This window comes from Diceros bicornis, chromosome 8 (assembly GCF_020826845.1).
Source record: "Diceros bicornis minor isolate mBicDic1 chromosome 8, mDicBic1.mat.cur, whole genome shotgun sequence".
In the NCBI taxonomy this organism is placed as follows: Eukaryota; Metazoa; Chordata; class Mammalia; order Perissodactyla; family Rhinocerotidae; genus Diceros; species Diceros bicornis.
This window is the reverse complement of record NC_080747.1, coordinates 33,817,128-33,834,672: the sequence shown is the minus strand read 5'-3', so window position 1 is coordinate 33,834,672 and position 17,545 is coordinate 33,817,128. Positions and strand designations below refer to the sequence as shown.

Here is a 17,545-nt window from a genome sequence, read left to right as displayed (position 1 = left end):
CCTGCACAGACAGAAAATTGTGGCGCCCTCAGGCAAAAGCAACAGGTGTGAAATAACAATAAAAACAGCCACTTGCTGTGCTGGGCACTTTGCTAGGTTCTTTAGGATACTTTGTCCCTAATCCCCACTCCATCCGGAGGGTAAATGCTGTGGTCCCCATTTTATAGAAGAGGAAACAGACTCGGAAAGTTAAATGGTATGTCTTAAGGTCACACAGATAATAAGTGATGCAGTCAGGATTGGAACTCATTTCTCTCAGACTCCAAAGCCTGTGAACTTTCTGTAATACCTAGCCTCCTCTTCTGTGAAAGAATGTGCACTCAGCTTCACAACAGATAATAATTTACAAATAAAAGTTTTTTTTCCTACTATTACATCAGGATTTAATTTTGGATAAAATGAATAAAATAAACACTGCTAAATGTTGTCCTGAAAGAAGTAAAAAGAAATGAATGAATGAATGAATGAGTGAAGCTGCACTGGTGAGGGAGATATAGTACACAGGGAGACCCCTCCCGCAGTGCACTCAGGAACTCTGATAATTTTCTTCTAAACAAATCTGTTGGGGAATTTTTCCCCTCCCTTGTTAAAAAATGATATAGTGTTTGGACCAGGAAGTAGCAATTTGTATTTTTAGCTACATTTAATTCTTTGCTTCTTTACTCTTGATTTTTCTTCTCAATTAATTGTACCTCCTATCCCTCCCTTTTCTTTTTTCCCATCTGTCCGTTCTTGTAGAAGGTTTTATTTGCCAGTATTACTTGGTTTAAGGTGGATACATGTAATTTAAAAAGTTAAGATTTCTTTGAAAAAGTCTGAAAAGAATTAATAAAGCCGTATCCATCAGTTGAACTATGAAAATATAGGGTGAGCTTTCCAACAAATGTTGTTATAATACTTATAGCTCCATTTCCAATTCAGACATTACAGATGCCCTGAGGAAACAAACACAGGGGGAAAATAAGATGTGATCGTATTAATTATGATTTTACTGCTGGGGTTAAATAGATTTCCAGCTAGAGATGGAATCGCTCCTTAATTAAACACATATTTCTTGAGGGCCTGAAATCTGCCAAACCCTGTACCCTGGTCTGTGATTTCACTTGTTCTTTGGGTGATAGTGCCATTTCTGCTTTGAGATGGTTTTAAAAATTCTTAGCAGCAGCTCTCGGCATAATTTATTAGGCCAGAGTTTAGGAATGTTATTCCATGAAAGCCATTTTTCCACATGCTTGAAGGGTAACACCATGTCTGTCTGTTTGTCTCGTCTGTCTGTGTCTAGGATTCTTTCTTACTTACTCTTTTTTCTTCTTCCTTCTCCTTTGTCTTACTTTGTTGATTAGGTAGAAATAGTATCAAAATTAGTTTAAGTTTTTAAAAATTGAATAGATCAGTGTTTCCCATCAAGTGGCCTTCAGACCATCAGTATTATAATCACTTGTCCTTGTTAAAAATGCATATTCTTGTGCCCCATCCCAGAACTGAATTTGAGAATTGCTGAATTAGAGTTACATGTGGTCACTATGTTATTTAAAAACTTTCAGTGGAATGTTCTTTTTCTTTCTTTGAATTAAAAAGGTAATCTCATTCTCCCCCCCCGAGTTAATGTACTCTGATTAAAAAACAACAACAAAAAACACTTCCAAGTGAGAATCCTGAAATTAGGTTTCAGAATTTGAGAACTTTCATTAGACTTTTATTGAAACTTGAGTTGGACTGTAGATATCCTCAAATTATTATTAACAAAATATCAAATTACTTGACTTAAAAAAAGAGTTTAATGATGACCAAAGTCATTTATTTTAGGTCCTAGTTCAAACTACTTATGATGTAAAATGAGTCAGATGAGTCAGAGAGTTAGATTGGCTGCAAGGCTGGGTAGAAGTGGATTCTGGTCTCTGCCCATCAGCCGTGTGACCTTGGGTAAGCCTTTTCAATGTTCTGGGCCCCAGGGTGCTCCTCTGTCCAGTAAGAGATTGCACAGATATGCTGTGACTTCTCTTCTAGTTCTGATTGAGTCAGACCCTATGGGAGGAAAAATACAAGATGTTGACACGTGGGCCAGCATGTTGGAGAGAGAAAGTTTTATCTTGCTAGGGGGACTTTTAAAATGAAATATCTGGAGGTTGAAGGAACTATAGTCCATCAGTCCATAAAGAATAAGAATATAGAAGTTCAGAAGAAATGATGGGGAGTTTCTTGTATTCATGCAGAACAGCATGCTGTTTAATGCTGTACTCATCAAAATTCCCAGTTATTGAAACCCAACCAGGAAACGGACTTCCTTAAGGCAAGGACTGTCTTTTGTGTGACACATTTCATTTGCCCTGCTGTTGCCAGGTAAATCTGTGCCATTTTATAAATTCTAGTAGAAGTGGGTGACGGTAGGAGCTGGGCAGAGCAGTGTTTCTCATCATTTTACATATTAGAAACCACTACTATTGGAAGAAAGAAACAAAGCGTGCTGCCTTAAAAGATTCATCAGTGTTGAGCTAATTCAAACAGCTAGAGAATTGGGGAGAAATTGGAGTTTAGTAAATGATTTCTTGCTTGTGCTGTTGTATTCCGTTTCTCTCTATTCGTTTATGGAGAGAATGATGAATGTATCAAAGGTGGCAAAGTGTATAAAGACAGTGTTCCTTAAATTTCAGTAATTTATGGACCTCTTTATTTAAAGGAAAAAACTTCTCATAAATACCCAGTACTGACATAAATATTTTCGTTAACTTAAACATGCCCATGCATAAAACTAGATATAAACTCCTGATGCTTCCAGCTCTTATGTAACTATAAAACAATGACAAATTTATAGAGTAAATTCAAGTAAAACTACAAGACCAATAAAATTCAAATTAATGTTAATTTATCATGACAGATAATTTTGTTTGACTAAAATTAAACCTCTCCTTGAAAATAAGCTTATGGTTCTGACAGCAAAAGTTCCAGTTCTTTTGAGATCCACGTGAAACTCAGTGCTCCTTCCACTTCCCTGTGTTTGAACCTTCCTTCATATAAAGCACCTTCATTTGGCGGGAATGAATGCATGATTTTGGGTTTAATTCTGCCTCATTTTTCTTACTTGTCCTTAATGATTAAAATTTACTACTAGATGCCACATTGATCAGAAACATAAATGCAAACTCACTTTTTATCAAGCAAGAAGTTGGGTCTTGGTGCCTAGTTGCACATGCGGTAGTGGAGAAAAGAGAGGGGTCCTTGGTACCTGCAATACTTGGTTTCAGATGTGGATGAGAGTGAATGGTGCCATTCAACAAAATGTGGAATAAAGGAGGAGAGAAGTAGTTTTTGAGGGAAGATGATTAGTTCAAGACTTAGGTTTCTAGCAGTATACTAGGCTGGGTAGTCTAACATATTTCCCCACCAAAGCACTGAATTCTGGATGAAGCATTTTTTAATGCACTTCTGGGATTATGAACTAAGACATCTCCCAAGTCTTCTACCCCAATTAGATCAACCAACCATCAAAACTGGGAGCTTTGTATGTAACAAACACAGAAGACAGGTTGCCTCAAGAGCAAATGCTGATATCACCACTGTGGTTGGGGACTAAGCCTTCGGCAGTGGCAAGGTAGAAGAGCCTGCATTCTACTAGGACCTGTAAAAGAAGCGAAGTGGCCCAGGTAGAAAGTGCCCCTTGGCTTTTGGCAGAAGCAAATGCAAATTCTTCCTGGAGTTAGGCACCCCTGCTTTACACCTTAGGATTCTCCTGACTAAGGTCAACCAAATATGAGCTCAGAATCAAAGATCTCCAATCCTACCAGACAACAGGCCACCAGGAGTGAAAGTCACCAGGAACAAATAAAGAACAATAGATTTAGAGCCCAGAAGACTTTAGATATTAAAATTATCTGATACAGAATATAAAATAACTATGTTTGAAATATTTTAAGAAACAAAATATGTGATAACAAATAAGTGCAAAGAGCATTGAGATAAAAATTGACCAGGCATATTATTCAGCCATAAAAAAGAAGGAAATCCTACCATTTGTGACAACATGGATCAACCTTGAGGGCATTATGCTAAGTGAAATAAGTCAGACAGAAAAAGACAAATACTGTGTGATCTCACTTATATGTGGAATCTAAAAAAACCCAAACTCATAGAAACAGAACAGATTGGTGGTTGCCAGAGGCAGGAGGTGGGGGAAATGGGTGAAGGTTGTCAAAGTACAAACTTCCAGTTATAAGATGAATAAGTTCTGCGGATGTAATGTAGAGCATGGTGACTATAGTTAACAATACTGTATTGTATATTTGAAAGTTGCTAAGAGAGTAGATCTTAAAAGTTTCTCATCACAAGAAAAAAATTTGGTAACTATGTGAGGTGATTGATGTTAATTAAACTTAATATAGTAATCATTTTGCAATATATACATATATCAAATTATTATGTTGTACACCTTAAACTAATACAATGTTATATGTCAGTTATATCAATAAAATAGGAGGGGGAAAGAGTGTGCACGAGGGCAATGTAAATCTAGGTGTTTTTGTTGTTGTTGACAAAAAAAAAATTGACCAGGAAGATTTGAGAAAAAACAAACAAAAGCATAACCTAAGGAAAAAATTATAACTATTGAAAGAAAAACTCAATAAATTAGATTAGAAACAGGTGAAAAAGCAATTAATTAACTAGAAAAAAAGATTAGAGGAAATTAACCAGAATGTAACATAGAAACGAGAGAAAAACATGAAAGTGTAGCTAAAGGATATAGAGGCTACAGTGAGGTCTGTCCAGAGTCCCAGAAAGAGATAAGAGAGCAACTGAAGGGAAATAATATTTGAAGATCTAGTGTATACATAATTTCCAGAGAGAGTTTATGAAGGACATAAATGACCAGTGTTCCTTAAATCCAAGTAATTTATGGATAGATAAGGGAAGCACAACATATATCAATAAGGATAAATAAAAAGAAATCCACATCTAGACATTGGAAAACGTCAATACAACAAAATAAAAAAGATGATCTTAAGAACACCCAGAAAGAAAAGACAGATTGTTTATAAGGGAATAATAGACTGACAGCTGACTTCTCAACAGCAATAATGGAAGCTGGAAAAATATCTTCAAAATGCTAAAGAAAATACTGTTGATTGTATACCTGCAAAACTGTCATTCAAGAAAAGGGCAAAATATACTTTCCAAAAAAACTAAAACCACAACAGATCTTTACTAAGCAACTTCTTAAAGGATGTACTTTAGGAAGAAGAAAGTGATTACAGGAGGAAGGGCTGAGATGCAAAAAGGAATGATAAAGAAGTTGGTAAACATGTAGATAAATCTCATTAAAATTAAATAAAATAAAAAATTCAGTTCCTCAGTCATACTAGCCACATTTCAAGGCACATGTGGCTAGTGGCTACTGTATTGAACAACACAAATATGGAATATTTCCATCACTGAAGAAAGTTCTGTTGGATAGCACTGTTGTAGAACAATGGAAGGGAAATACACTAAAAGAATCTCTGTAATTCATTAATGTAAGATGCCATCATTTGGAAGAGCCACCATTATAATATGTGTAAAAAGTTTTAAGAAAAACATTGCAAAAAGTTTCTAAGGTACCATTTTTTATAAGACACATCTCAATATTACTGTGTGAAAATGTGAAGAAATATGCCTCTGAGAATGGATGCAATATGGGGTTAGATCATGAATGACATGGACATCTAGGAATTGTGATCCAAGTAGGACAGAGTAGTCAAGAGAGAGATCTGGTCTGGAGACAAAGCATGGTGTGTACTTGACATAGAGTATGTCTCAATAAATGTTTGGTGAATGAATGGGTGATGAACTGGATGGGTAGATGGGAGTCGTCAGAATATCTCACTGGGCCTGCCAGCGTGGTTGCAGTCACTTGGAATATTTGTATGAATGTGAGGAGAGTCGGGATGTGAAGCCTTTGTGAACACCATTGATATTCTGGTGGTGGTAAGGTAGAAAGGAGCCTAAGAAGGAACCCAAGAAAGAGCTTTAAGAGAGATGGGGAAGAACCAGAAAGGACTTGGGCAACCTGACACTAAAGGATGAGGAGGTGAGATGTTGCAGACTCTGTCAAGATAAAACATATGTATTCCTGAAGTAAGCCTCAGTCTGCTATATGTGATAGGAGGAGAAGCGTTGAAAATCACAAAGGCATCAATACTTATTTCTGCCAGGGCAAGTGAGAAGGCCTCATTAAGGAAGTAATATTTGTCTGGGCCTTGAAGGACAAATAATTGGCACATCAGAGTAGCAGAGCGGGGCAATCTAGACAGAAGGAGTAACACTAACAAAAATGAAATTGAGAAAAGGTGTGAAGCCCTTGACAGTAATTCCTAATAGTCTGGACCTCACGGTGTCCAGCTTCCTTCCAGGTAAAGGTCTACTGTTGATGAAAGGGCATATGTTCCCTAAGATCAGAAGCAGACCTTTTACTGATCTGAAGTTGGAATGGAAGGTAATTAAAATAACTCTGCAGACCTGACCAAACACCTCCCCGGTGCTCTAAAGAGACCACACTTATATATATGATTTCCACATCATCATCTTAAATTACAGAATTTATTACTGAAGTTGAGAATTTAAGTTCTGTGTTAAAAACTTGAATGCTTATGGTATATTGTTAAGATGAGTAGTCATATGACATCCTTAGACTAGAGAGTGGAAAAGAGACTTAGCTTGCTGAAGTTCACTAGATCAGAGTGCTAAGAAAATATGGGGCAGACAAGACTTGGGTAAAAATCCTGGGTCCTTGATTTAAAAACTATGTAACAACAGTCAAGTTATTTGACCTCTTCATGCCTCAAATTTCCCCATTTAAAAATAGACGTGATAATAGTTCCTACTTCAGGATGGATGAGGATTGAGGGAAAGCACTTAGCAAAACAGTTACCCATTATTATAATAAAAATATTCCAGTACTTTTTTTCAATAAGGAAATACAGTAAATCACTGGTTCCCAACCACGCTGGGCATCAGCATCATTTGGGGACAGTTAAAAAAAATTAAGACTCGGGGACTACCCCATTCTGACGTATCTAGCACGTCGGAAAACGTGGGCTTTGGACTTGGTATTTTTTGTAGGAACCCCAGGTTTGCGAACCCTTGCTCTGGAGTTGAGTAGCATTTTGGTCAGTTTTACCTGAATATTTACTTTCCTCCTTTGCTATACAATATTTTGAACATTGGCTGTTAGTATTTGTCGAGTGTGTGAGCTTTCAGGTTATTCATCCTAGAGATCAGTGCATGGATCTTTACTCCTGTGCCTTCTTCTTTCTCCCTTTCCTCATCCCTTTCCCCTCCATCCATGTTGAATTTTTAGACAGTTGGGTTGTCCTGGACAAGCCTAGTTATCAGGACTTTTTTTTTTTTTTTTTTAAATAAAATAGGTTTTAAAAAGAAACTTTGCTAAGGCAGACATTTGGCATGTTAAAATTGAACTTCAGTTTAGTTTCTAAAATAAATAATTCAACTTTTTTTTTATCCTTTAAAAAAATGACTACAGGAAATGCTTCTAAAATAACTGATATTCCCCTTGTTAAAACTGGGGTTGTTCTTGGATGGGGTCCAGCATGTGTTCTTTCTCTTGAGGGGAAAAAGATGTGGGGGGAGTGCTCTACCCCATGCCAACACACACACACTGTAATCTCTTAAACCCAAGGGTGCCTTTCGTATGATGACAGTTATTTGGTATATTGTAAAATGTGGCCTGGAGATTAAAATAAGAAATAAAATGTTACTATATTTAGATCAATTAGAATATTCCTTTTAACTTCTGTGTGTGGATATTTTGGTTAAAAAATTGTTGTATTGCAGCAGAAGCAGCTTGGCTGCATAAATCTATTTAGTTCATGTATTTTGCATTTCGTGTGGATGAGGAGCGACTGAAATGTCATCTCTGAGTTTCTGTTAGGGCAGAAACTGTGTTCAGTGCTACATCTCCAGCACCTAGAAAAGTGCCTAGCACATAGTGAGTGTTCAATAAAAATGTACTAAATGAATGAGCTAACAGGCAGTTAAACCTAAAAACCACATTTACCACTTTTCCCTGAGAAACTTCCTCAAGGGCTTGTAAAGGTGACAATACCTGATATTTGTCTGGTATTGGGATTAGAGGCTGCCTACATGTTCCCGTAGTCCCCTGTGCCTCTCACAGATCACACTGTGTCCCTTAACCTAGGTCATTGCAGGAAGGGACTGGGTCTCTTGTTCATGGCTGTATCTACAGTGCCGTATCTGGGAGCATAGTAGTGTCTTAGTAAATATTTGCTGAATGAATACATAGTACTTTATAAATTTCTATAATGCTTTCATATTTAGTTTCATCCCTTGACAATCCCGTGAAGTTGGCTGATAGTGGCATCCCAGTTTAACAAATGATGGAGCAAAGGTTAAAGAGAATAAATTAGTTATCCCAGAAAGCCTTGGGTCATAAGCAGCAGAGCTGGGATCATAACCTCAAAATCTGCTAATTTCGTCTTCCCTTATTCTTTCCAGAGCAACCTTTAAAACTTTAGTAAGCATAAATTCCCCCTGTCTACCTTCCAGTTGAAACCTTCTTGAGAGCATCACAGGGGAAGTTATTATGTGAAACCTTTTCCAAATTGCCATAATGTCTTTATCATCAGCCACAAAATTTGTTGGGTGCCAATTTGGGTTATTCATAATAGATTCTTTTCGGTTGCCTGTGATGAGTACCTATCATAGATTCTTTTTTTTTTCTTTTTGCTGAGGAAGATTCGCCTTGAGCTAACACCTGTTGCCAATCTTCTTCTTTTCTTTTTGCTTGAGGAAGATTACCCCTGAGCTAACATCTGTGCCAGTCTTCCTCTATTTTTTTGTATGTGGGACACTGCCACAGCATGGCTGGTGAGTGAAGTAGGTCTGTGCCTGGGATCCAAACCTGTGAACCCGGGCCGCCGAAGCGGAGCACGAGGAACTTGAACCACTGGGCCACGGGGCCAGGCCCTCGTAGATTCTTTCTGAAAGACAAAAAAAAAAAAAGATTTCAAACAATTTATACTCTCCTCTCTCAAACATTTTAAGATGTAAATCTATCAATATTGTGAATCTAAGTTTTTAAAATCAAATTCCAAAGCAATGAGAGCGATGTTCTGCAGCATATTTTTGCCTGGTCCTCCTGGTCATTTTGAGATAGAAATTTCCAAAGTGTCGAATTGGCTTGGCTGATATTTCTGGAATCAGGCTCAAGAAGGAGAAACCTTCCTATGATGTTAGAATAGGAAAAATAAAATGCTGGCCAAACGTTTAAAATTCTGAAATAGTGGCACTATCTGGGCACACATTTTGCCAAAGGCATTTACTGAAACTAAAAACCAAACAGCACACAGACAAGATTCCAAGTAAGAAAGGATTTTAACATCTATGATCAGATCTAATTCTAATTTCTGTTTCGTCTCTATTGAGAAAATAATTTGGTGACTTCAGCAAGATTGTGTGATTAGTAGGTCAGAGTTCATTCCCCCAGACTGCTACATTCAAACTTACTATCATTACCTTACAAATGGCTTTGAAGAGTTACTTGAACAATACTCACCCACAATACTTGGATTTCATTGTGAAATAGCAACAAGAATCTAATTCCTTTTACCCGCTGTGGACATGAACCTTTAGTATTAGAACTGAGGCCTAGAAGGGAGTAAATAAACTGCCAATATTGTCTTTCCTCCAGGATCCAGCCATGAAAATATGGTGGAGACTTTAGGAGTAGTTTTGGGTGGAAAAAAACGCATTTTCTTTTTTTTGTCGGGTGGCTGACTTCTCAGATGAGGCGGGACAGAGCCGTTGTGTTTGTTCTGCTCTTACAAAGCGAGATCACATCATCCCTCGATGTGGCTTTTTTTACTAGCAGCTTCACAGTTCATGCCTTTGTTGTCCTGCTGCACAGTAGGCAAAGAGTGACGAGAAGTGAGCTCGACAAAGGCTTTTCAGGGAGCATTTGAGTTTGTCATTGCCATCTGTCCTCTTCTCTCCCCTTGCTTTTCAGGCTACTCACCTTTTGTGAGAATCTTAGGTTTCTGATTGGTGTGGTGTGGACGCTGTGGGTAGACACTAAGAAAGAAGTGGAGGTGAGCAGTATTTCAAATGAATCATTTAGAAGAAGAAAAATATCCTGCTCACTCTCTAAGGTTGGAGCCAACGTTAAGATGTGAAGCATGAGGATTATTTTATTTTATTTTAGTTCTTAGTGACTGTTGTTTTCTTAATTTTGAAACCACTAATGTCTCTTCCCTAAGACTTGGGTCGTTTTGGAAGGAAAAGACCAGAACTTGACGCCATAAATCACTTGTGTCCAGCACTGGGGTGAGCATGCATCCTTTTCTGTCTCTTACGGGTGGCTCGGTGCAAGTATGGTTTTACCTTGTTGAAAAGCTTTTGTCCTGCTTTGAGCTGTGGGGCTGTGCTGGTATCAACAGGGTGAGTACTAGGAGCAGAAAGCTGTCGGTGTGATGGGCAGTTTCTGGTCAGGACACCTGCTGCCTGAGCACACTGCAGCCATTGTTTCTCTGGTTGAACGTGTTCTGGGCAGAGTCACGTCTCTTTTAGCCTGCAGTTGAGTCTTTGCTTTTTTTCCTGCATGCGTTTGATTTTTGGTGGAACAAATTTCTGTCTTGTTCTTCTAGTTTTGCTGATATGAATTTAACACGTGCGTGTGGTTCATACAAACAAATTTCGTCAAGCGCGTGCTGAGATGTTGTAGTAGTGGAAAGAGCGCCTGGTCAAAGTGAAGACAGGCGATCTAGACTGTCATCCCTGCTCCACCAGCTGTGTGGCCTTGGAAAAGACATTTGACCTCTCTGGGCGTCTGTGTCCTTATTTGTAAACTGAGAGGGTTGGGCTTCTTGGAGTGACGGATCGTCAAGTACCCCAGCATTAAGATTCTGCCATTGTGTTTTATGTTTTCTGTGATGCTAAGAGTATCAGAGATGAAGTGTGGCAGTGTTCACTTAAGGGCCTTGCTCCTGTGACATCGTAAGTAACATCAGGAGGCGCTCTTTTTAATTAAGCCATAATTCTCTGGCGTGGCCAGTGACGGAGAAGTTTGGATGCATTGGTTAAGGGAGGGAAATAGCTATGGTCTTTTTTTGTCTCTTTGTGGCAAGTTTGTAGAATAACAAAAATTTCTTAGCTCTGGGAAAGAACTATTGTTCAGCCCTGGAAGTGTTATTGGACACTTGGGTTTTGAGCTTCTAAATTAGGAATTACTGAGTCAGATAAAGGAAGACTTCTTAATTTATTAGCTCTTATTATTCACATAAGAGGAAACCCACAGATCAGGCTAATATAGTATACATCCCATTTCTGATTTGTATTCTCATACTATTTAAGGAAAACCTTATTTAAAAATATTCTAATTCTACAAGCAAAACATATTAATTGTAGAAACTTTGGAAAACACCAAGAAGGAAACATAAATATCTTCTAATTCCGTGACCCAGAAGTAGGTATTGTTCATACTTTGGTGTCTTTAGATTATATACACTCGATTTGTAGGACAAATTGGGATTATACCATACATATATAACATGATATCTTGCCTTTTTTCCTGCTGTGTTCCTTTGGAGATGATTTTTGGGACTGAGGTTTCAAATGAAGGTAGAGATTAATGTAATATTATGCTTGGCACACTTGTGACGGGGTCTGTTTTGACTTACAGAAATAGAATCGTGGACCCAGTGTCTGAAAATAACATTTGTTCTGTTCCTTCTTGAATAGGCTTTCAATATTTAGCATATATAGATGTTGTCATAACTATTACTATAATTAACAAAGACTTTTTAATCTGTTGGTTCTCAATTATTCACCAATTGCTTTTGTAAGATTTCCTCATTTGAGTTTTCTGTGCCAGAATTGCTAGCTGCAATATCCGTGAGTATAAGTTACTTTAACACGGTTTTTCTGGATGCCTTGATTCCTCAAGCTGAGGCATAGTAGCTAGTGCGGGCCAGGCCACAGGTTTGGCATGAATTAGGGTAGTTAAGAGATTCCTTTTGCCCGAATATATTATACATTTGATAATATTTATGATTCACTTGTTGAATATGTGTTTCATATATCATTTTCCTCTATTAGGAAATGAAAGATGATTAGTTTCCCCTTCGGATTATTTAGCGTATAAAATTTTCTGTTACACTATTCTCTTTGCATTGAGAATACATTCTAAATCCTGAACCACATTGGAATTTTTCATATGACCTTCCCCTTATGTGTCTTTTGGTGGTGCCGTTTGAAGTCCTGAAATGTTTTTGTATTTGATTGAGATTACATCTGGGTTTCATTTTACTTTTTTAAACATATTGAGCAAGTTCATTTTCTGTTCAAGTTCCTAAGGGGGATAATTCCAGCCCTCTGTGTCCCAAGAATTCAGACGGAGCCTTGCCAGAACATTCCTGTGGTTTTCCACAGGGCAGATCAGTGTGTTCATGAAATTTTAGTTGTAGCTCGTGTTTTCTGTGGTTAATTAAAACATCTGGCTTTTGAATTTTCCACAAACAGAGCATAATTGTTTGGCCAAACCTTTTCAATAATAATTAAATACTTCAATCCTCTCCTCAGAATAGCCCAAACTTGTCTTTAGGACACCTTATAAGCTGTTGTCTCTGTTCTTTAATGATTTTGAACATTTGGAAGATTTTTGGGGTTATCTTGCCAAACACATACTCTTGACAGAGAGAGTTTGTGAATATGAATCTCTATAATGGCTTCTGGCCTCTGCCCCTCCAGGTTGGAGCTGCTGTGGGTGAGCCGCTGCGTCCGCAGCCAAGCATGCTGTGGTCGGATCTGCCCAGCCGTGGAACAGAAACATTTGCTGGATGGAAAATCCATAAAAGAAAGCTGCTGTGAAAGCCTGAGACAGACGATACCTTAAGCAAAATCAGGTTGGTATAAGATAAGAGAGGCCAGATAAAGTGAATTGGGTCAGAGAGGGAAAAGTTGTTTTGTTCATTCCGTAAAGTGTTTTTGAGACAACCCCAAATAATCATTCCCAGTTATCTGAGAGATTCCTAGCAGCGTATAAAGGCCAGATGTATCCTGACAAACTTCTGTGTACAGTGTATTGTTGTCTTTCTTTCTTTCTCTTCCTCCTTCTCCTCTGTTCCATCCTCTCTCTCATCTTCTCTTCTCTCAGAGAAAAGAGGAAGATCTTAAGCACAAATATGTAAGAAGCCACAACCAGAGGCCACCCATAACAAACTCAATGATCTTGGCTTTATTTTAGAGAGAAAGCAGTGTCCTTGAGAAAGCGTGGACTTGTACTGGCAAGTTAGCTAGTTAGTTAGAATTCGGTGTCTGTCACTTACATCCAAAAACATCCTGATGGGTTATGCATTTAAGGTGTGAGGTCTTAGCATGAAATGACTGTGGCCCAGTCCTGTCCTCAGGGGTTTACGGGATAGGGGACAGACCACACCAGTATTCTGCTAGCTGACGCACAATGTCAAGTTCAGAGACTTGCCCTCATTTGTCTTTTCACACTATGAAGGATGGATTATGGAGACCTACCATTTTTGCGGGGGCACTTCTGTCTGTGCTCCTTTGGTTTGCTTGGCAAGTTTTTACTTTTATCTGCCCCAAAACAAAAGCTGGCAACACATTTATTTTCATCAGTGTGTACATTTGGTGTTAAGATACTCATATAGGACAAAGGAGAAGAAATGTCCTGAAAATAATAGGAGTATAAATAAATGCCAAATAGCCTCACTGTGGACTGGGAGAGTGAAACTGCATACACAGGCTCAGATGTGGCCGTAAGGTGGAAAATAATTCATTTTGAGAAAGTATATTGTACAGGGACAGGCACTGCAAATACTTTTATTGGATATTCAGTGGATAACTCAGCGTTATGCATAATAAGCGGTTAATAAATACTAGAAGGGAGCAAGTCAGCAGTCTTGAGAACCTGGGAAGTAGGGAACGTCTGTTGACTTTGCCCACCCGGCGTCCTTTTCCTCCTTCTTTTAATAAATCACCCAGATTTTCCATGGGCAGTCACCCTTGCTTTGTTTTCAGCCTGTGTTGTTGGAGGTGACCTCACTGCCTCTGTATTGGGCATGTGACATAAGCTTGGCTAGTCAGGGTCACAGGATCAGTTTATGGAGGAGCCCCAGCATTTTCACTGAAACTGTTGCAAACAGGTTTTTCCTTTTTGTGGGTTTGTTAAGATGGAGCTCCTAGTGACCATCTTTGCTACCACTTAGGGAAAGCCTTTCTGAGAGTGAAGTCAACACAGAGGAAATCAGAGCAGGGAGATGGAGGAAAAGAGATGGAGAGTGAGGGGGACACATGCACACATACATGCCCCCCCACCCCCACCCCATATGGCCCTGGATTCAGCAACACCCAAAGCCAGTAACTGCAGTTTCACTTTCCAGGCAGGTTAGCCAGTTAGTTTGAATTAGGCATCCGTCATTTACATCCCAAAACATCATGACTGGTAATGCCTTTTGGGGGTGAGGTCTTAGCATGAAATGACTGTGGCCCAGTCCTGTCCTCAGGGGCTCACAGGGTAGGGGACAGGCCAGATCAGTATTCTGCTAGCTGACCACAGTGTGAAAAATGTGTTGCTGGAGGTAAGAACTAAAAGTTCTGTGGGAGTAGAAGAGATGGAATTATGAATTCTGCTGGAGGCTGGAGAGACTGGCAGAGAGAGCTGTTATTTAACAAAGAAGAAATAGAATGTAGTCTTCAGGAACATTAAAAAATATATATTTAATTCAATTACTTGCTTTTTGAGTCTGAAAGAAAGGGAGGCTTTGCAGAGCCTATAGTTAATTGCAGATAAGGAAGATAATTTCAGAGCTTTACCAGTAGTAGAATCTTGGTATTTACTGTAAACACAATTGTTTTGGGAGCAGCCAAATGAGAGGTTATCAGAAAGCTGTCCAGAGTTTATTTTAACACCACAGGGTAACAGCTGCTCTTCTCACCAAAACCTCAATTGGCTTTCTGTTGTGAGCAGAATTCCGAGTGCATCATGAATTTTAAAGGTTTCCTTTTCTTAATGTTAGACTTTATGATTATTACTTTATTTTTTGTAATTGACATTGTTTGCTTTTTAAAAAAATTAATAGACTTTATTTTGGGGGAGCAGTTTTAGATTATAGAAAAATTGAGCAGCAAGTACAGAGTTCCCCCCCACCCCCACCCCAAAGTTTTCCCTGTTATTAACATCTTGCATTAGTGTGGTACATTTGTTACAGTTGGTTAGCCAAAGCGATCGATACATTATTATTAACTAAAGTCCATAGTCTGCATTAGGGTTCACTGTTTGTGTTGTACATTGTATGGGCTTTGACAAATATAAAATGATATGTATCTACCATGATAGTATCCTACGGAATAGTTTCACTGCCCTAAAAGGCTCCTGTGTTCTAACTATTGATCTCTCCTTCCTTCCCCCTGAATTCCTGGCCACCACTGATCCTTTTACAGTCTCTATAGTTTTACCTTCCCAGAATTTCATATAGTTGGAATCATACAGTATGAAGCCTTTTCAGATTGGCTTCTTTCACTTTACAATATGCATTTAAGTTTCCTCCATATCTTTTTATGGTTTGATAGCTCTTTTCTTTTCAGTAATGAGTAATATTCTATTGTATGAATGTGCCATAGTTTATTTATTTATTTACCTACAGAAGGACATCTTGGTTGCTTCTAAGTTTTGGCAATTGTGAATAACGCTGCTATAAACGTTTGCGTGCAGGTTTTTGTGTAGGCATAAGTTTTCAGTTCCTTTGGGTAAATGCCAAGGAGCATGATTGCTGGATTGTATGGTAAGAGTATGTTTAGTTTTGTAAGAAACTGCCTAACTGTTTTCCAAAGTGTTTTTACCATTTTGCATTCCCACCGGCAATGAATGAGAGTTCCTGTTTCTCCACATCCTCCCCAGCATTTGGTGGTGTCATTGTTTTGGATTTTAGCCATTCTAATATGTGTGTAGTGGTATCTCATTGTTCTTTTTATTTGCGGTTCCCTAATAATGTATGATGTTGAGCATCTTTTTATATGCTTGTTTGCTATTTATGTGAATCTTCTTTGGTGACGTGTCTGTTCAGATCTTTTGCCAATTTTTTAATTGAATTGTGCCTTTTCTTAATGTTGAGTTTTATCTTTGTATATTGTGGATACCAGTCCTTGATCAAATAAGTCTTTTGCAGATATTTTCTCCCAGTTCTGTGGCTTGTCTTTCCATTCTCTTGACAATGTCTTTCTCAAAGCAGAGGTTTTTAATTTTAATGAAGTTCAGCGTATCAATTATTTCTTTCATGGATCATTGATGTCGTATCTAAAAAGTCATTGCCAACCCAGGGTCATCTAAGTTTTCTCCTATGTTATCATCCAGAAGTTTTATAGTTTTGCATTTTACTTTTAGGTCTATGATCTATTTTGAGTTAATTTTTGTGAAAAGTGTAAGATCTTTGTCTAGATTCATTTTTTGTATGTGATGTCCAGTTATTCTAGCACCATTTGTTGGAATCACTATTCTTTCTTCATTGAATGGCCTTTGCTCCTTTGTCAAAGATCAATTGACTGTATTTGTGTGGGTCTGTTTCTGGGCTCTCTCTTCTGTTCCATTGATCTATTTGTCTCTTTTACCAATACCACACTGTCTTGATTACTGTAGCTTATAGTAAATCTTCAAGTCAAGTAGTGTTAGTCCTCCAACCTTATTCTTCTCCTTCAATATTTATTGGCTATCCTGGGCTTTTTGCGTTTCCATGCAAACTTCCGAATCAGTTTATCAATGTCCACAAAATAACTTGCTAGGATTTTGATTGAGATTGTGTTGAATCTATAGGTCAGGTTGGGAAGAACCGACATCTTGACAATATTGAGTCTTCCTATCCATGTACGTGGAATAACTGTATTTATTTAGATCTTTGATTTCTTTCATTGGAGTTTTGTAGATTTCCTCATATGGATCTTGTACATATTTTGTTAGATTTATATCTAAGTATTCCATTTATTTTGGTGCTAATATAAATAGCATTGTGTTTTTAATTTCAAATACCAATTGTTTATGACTAATGTGTAAGAAAGCAAGTGACTTTTGTATATTAACTCTGTATCCTACAAACTTGCTATAATTGCTTATTAGTTCCAGGAAAAGACAATTTTATTTCTTCCTTCTAGTTTGTATGCCTTTTTTTTTTTTTCAGTGAGGAAGATTGGCCCTGAGCTAACATCTGTTGCCAGTCTTCATCTTTTTGCTTGAGGAAGATTGCCCCTGAGCTAACATTGCCAGTCTTCCTCTATTTTGTATGTGGGTCACCACTACAGCATGGCTTGATGAGCAGTGTGTTGGTCTGCATGCAGGATCCAAACCCACAAACCGTGGGCCACTGATGCAGAGCGCACGAACTCAACCACCATGCCACCAGGCTGGCCCCTTGTATGCCTTTTATTTTCTTGTTTTATCTCACTAGCTAGGACTTCCAGAATGATGTTGAATGGGAGTGGTGAGAAGTGACATCCTTGCCTTGTTCTTCATCTTGGTGAGAAAGCATCTTGTTTCTTA

At 38.2% G+C, this 17,545-nt stretch overlaps 1 protein-coding gene across 14 annotated transcripts in view; it reads left to right on the top strand.

Moving 5' to 3' along the window:
• The window catches only part of APBB2 (amyloid beta precursor protein binding family B member 2), a 355,319-nt gene that overhangs the window by 58,745 nt on the left and 279,029 nt on the right, over window positions 1-17,545 (top strand). For all 14 annotated transcript variants that reach the window (XM_058546954.1, XM_058546953.1, XM_058546952.1 and 11 more), the window contains exon 2: window positions 12,751-12,905. The gene's annotated coding sequence lies outside the window, so the exon portion shown is untranslated. The remainder of the gene's footprint in view (window positions 1-12,750; window positions 12,906-17,545) is intronic.